The sequence below is a fragment of the Apodemus sylvaticus genome, chromosome 5, assembly GCF_947179515.1.
Source record: "Apodemus sylvaticus chromosome 5, mApoSyl1.1, whole genome shotgun sequence".
NCBI lineage: Eukaryota > Metazoa > Chordata > Mammalia > Rodentia > Muridae > Apodemus > Apodemus sylvaticus.
This window is the reverse complement of record NC_067476.1, coordinates 99783123-99787415: the sequence shown is the minus strand read 5'-3', so window position 1 is coordinate 99787415 and position 4293 is coordinate 99783123. Positions and strand designations below refer to the sequence as shown.

The 4293-nt window shown below is 39.4% G+C and overlaps 1 pseudogene; it reads right to left on the bottom strand.

Moving 5' to 3' along the window:
• Positions 1 to 3280: 3280 nt before the first annotated feature.
• Positions 3281 to 3833, bottom strand: LOC127684544 (ras-related protein Rap-1A-like; annotated as a pseudogene).
• Positions 3834 to 4293: the final 460 nt, after the last annotated feature.

Here is a 4293-nt window from a genome sequence, read left to right as displayed (position 1 = left end):
AAACTGGGCATGACACTTCTGGAGGACCCTGCTATACCACTCCTGGGCATATACCCAGAGGATTCCCTGGCATGCAATAAGGACACATGCTCCACTATGTTCATAGCAGCCTTATTTATAATAGCCAGAAGCTGGAAAGAACCCAGATGTCCCTCAATGGAGGAATGGATACAGAAAATGTGGTATATTTACCCAATGGAGTACTACTCAGCAGTTTAAAAACAATGAGTTCATGAAAATCTTAGGCAAATGGTTGGAACTAGAAAATATCATCCTAAGTGAGGTAACCCAGTCATAAAAGAACACACATGGAATGCAGTCACTGGTAAGTGGATATTTAGCCCAGAAGCTCTGAATACCCAAGACACAATCAACATATCCAATGATTCCGAAGAAGAAGGAAGGAGAGGGCCCTGGTCCTGGAAAGACTTGATGCAGCAATGTAGGGGATTGCCAGGACAGAGAAGTGAGAGTGGGTTGGTTGGGGAATGGGTGGAGGGAAGAGGGCTTATGGGGCTTATGGAGAGGGGGGAACCAGGAAAGGGGAAATCATTTGGAATGTAAACAAAGAATATAGAGAATAAATAAATAAATAAATAAATAAATAAATAAATAAATAAATAAATAAAGTAGGCAGGTTTTGCATTTCCAGACTGGGGGTTGTAGAGGGGGAGAGAGAGGAAGGCTAAGAGAGGGAGAGGGGGAGGAAGGCTAAGAGAGGGAGAGAGGGAAGAAGGCTAAGAGAGGGAGAGGGGGAGGAAGACTAAGAGAGGGAGAGGGGGAGGAAGCCGCCATGAGAGGAGACGGACCACAAGCACATGGCCAGGAGAAGCAGCAAGGATTTGGGGTACACCACCAGGGGAAGGAGCCAGGCCAGCAGGAGAAGCAGCAAGGATTTGGGGTACACCACCAGGGGAAGGAGCCAGGCCAGCAGTAATTGTCAAAGCCAAATAAAATAACCATCATCTGAGTCTCATTCATTCATAACTAGATGGGGATAAGTTTAAAATGGTTTAACTTCAGACAGGAGCTAATGCAGAGGCCGTGGAGGGGTGCTGTTGCTTACTGGGTTGATTCCCAGCATAGTAAGGAAAGTGAGCAATGCACTCTTCCCACGTGCTTAGGAAGAATAGTAAGTGACTAGAGACACCACTGAACTTTCTCTGCTACAATATTCTCTTAAATTTTCTCTCTCTAGTTAAACTATCTAGAAATCTATAATTTGATCATCTATCAAATCTAACTTAAAATGACTCAGAGACCTAAATGTAAGCAAAAAATCAAAATCTTGTAGAGGAGAGTATTAGGGATCTTAAATTAGGCAAAGCTATCAGAGACACATCACTAAAGGCACAACTCAGAAAGCAAACATGGATACACTGTGCCTTACCAATTCTTTTTGCTCTTTAAAAAGTTTTAGAAAATTAAAATCAAGCCACAGACTTTGAGAAAATATTTGCAACTCATATTTGATAAAAAAAAAGGCCTGTATCCAAAATATATAAAGAACTATTAAGTCACAAAGATTTTTTTAAAAAGCACCCAATCTCCAAAACAGCAAAAGATTTGAATAACTAATAATAATGTTTTACCAAAGAAGATATACAGACAACAGATCACACAAAACTATATTCAATTATTTTCAGAAATGTAAATTAAAATCATGAAAGACTGTTACATACCTTTAGAGTTGCTAAGATTTTAAAAAAATAGGTTGACCATATGAAATTTAAAGCAGAAATGGAGCAGCACACCACCAGGAGAAATGTGAGCCAGTGAATAGCACCCACTTCAGAAAATTCCTCATGGCTTCCTGGAATATTGGAAATTCATCGGCTATATGGACCACTACTCTACAGCTAAACACTGACACAGAAGACCAGCGACCCTATGTCGAAGTCTTGTGTGCTAATGTTTATAGCATTATTTGTGATTTCTCCAAGCTGGACATGACTTAATAACAATAATGTCCACTGATATGTAAATGGACTGGACAAACAAATGGTGGTAGAATACAACTTACCGATTAAAGAAATCAACCGATGCCTAATTAATATGGATTCATTTCAAACTAATCAAAAATGAGAGAAATTGGCTTTTAAAAGAGTGCATCGTAGATATTCATACATAGAACCTTACGTAGAATTTGGAAGAACACACAGTAACTCACACGACAGAAAGGGATCAGCAGTTGCCTGAGACTGAGAATCAGGGCTGCTAGGTGGCGTGAGGGCAGCAGCGCTTCCCAGGAAACATGTGAAGATGATTGGCACTTGAACCCATGGGTAACTATGTCAAAATGCAGGAAGCTGCATGTTTCACATGCATTTCATTTATTGTGTGCCAATGAAGTTCAAAACAGTTTTGAAAGCAATTTAGGTTTTTAAGATATATTTATGTATATGAATGTACTTTCTTCCTGTGTATCTGCATGTCTTTCTCATTATAGATCTAACCCACTATAGATAGTGGTGAGTCATCATACGGTTGCTGGTAATTGAACTCAGGACCTCTAAAAGAACAACCATTGCCCACTGAGCCATCTCTCCACCAGCCCTACAACTTAGTTTATATATATATACATATATATTCAAATATATTTTCCATATGTATATATATGTATATATACATATATATATGGAAACTGCTCCTGAGAGAGTTCACTGGCCCCAAGGATTGAGTCCAGGGAAGTGGCCATGGGAATCAGGGGAAGGGAAAGAAAAGGAGAGAAAAAGGCAGGCAGAGAGAAGAGAAAAAGAAGAAGAGCAACTTAGTTTATTTTTTTATGCACAAACAATTTTAATTAGAATATAATGACAGATGATACTTTCATAATTTTAAATATAAAATGAAGTCAATGACTCAAAAAAGGTATCTGCTGCAGTGAGTTTGAGGGGAGATTTCATAATATGTATCATTCCAGTGCTTGACAGGGAGGAGTCATGATAAAAACTTCAATATGAAATCATTTGATTATAGTAGTAGCACCTAACATTTGAAATGCATCCATGCTCGTCTGTACAATTGTATTAGAGTCAAGTATCTTATTTCACATCTGTTATAACTGCTATTGCAAAGGAGAAATACTGTGTCATTTCCAGGAGATATAAACAGAACAACTTTGTCTCCTGGGAACATGTGCAAACTTGTTCACATAATATATAAAACAGGAGAAGCCTCTTCAGCTTTAGTTTTTGAAGTCTGGCATGCTGGCCCTTTCCAATTAGGCAACAGTTCTTCATTTCTGCAGTCTGGCTCAGAGCTGTTGCTGACTTCAGGTCTAGAGCAGCAGACATGATTTCTTTTTAGGCTTCTTTTCCACTGGTGGTTTTCTATTTATCTGTATGACCAGCTCATGAAATATCTCATTAATGTTGATCTTTGACATTGCAGAAGATTCTGAAAAAGCACAGCTACATCACTGTCTTGCTAAGTTCTGGCCTTGTTCTTTTCCAACTACCCACTCATCTTCCAGGTCACATTTATTGCCAACCAAAATCATTGGAACATCTTTTGTGTCTTTAACCTGCAAAATCTGTTCTCTCAAGTCTTATAAGTCATTAAATGTAGACTGAACTGTAATTGAATAAACTACTGCAAACCCTTGGCCATTCTTCATATACAAATCCCACATTGCTGTAAACTTCTCTGTTCCCTTCGGTGACCAGGATTTCCAGCATACACTGTTGGCAATCTACTTTGACTTGCTTTCTGTAGAAAGCTTCTATCGTTGGATGATATTTTTCAACAAAAATTCCCTGAGCAAACTGAACCATCAGAGCAGACTTTCCCAAGCCTCCTGAACCAAGGACCACTCACATGTACTCGTGCATGATGTGCTCTGTTTAAATACTGACACCCACATAGCCAGTGCTTCCTCCCCTCCTCCCTCCTCTTGGCTGTGGCTCAGGCTCTGGTTCTGCACAATGGCAGCAGTAGCAGCCACAACTTAGTTTCTTTTTTTTTTTTAATATTTTTATTTTCTATATTCTTTGTTTACATTCCAAATGATTTCCCCTTTCCCAGATCCCCCCTCCCCATATGTCCCATAAACCTTCTCTCCATCCATTCTCCAATCACCTCCCTCCTTTTTCTCTGTCCTTATATTCCCTTCCCATGCTAGATCAATCCTTTCCAGGATCAGGACCCTCTCCATACTTCTTCATGGGAGTCATTTGTTATGCAATTTGTGCCTTGGGTATTCAGGGCTTCTGGGCTAATTAATATCCACTTATCAGAGATTGCATTCCATGTGTATTCTTTTGTGATTGGGTTACCTCACTTAGGATGATA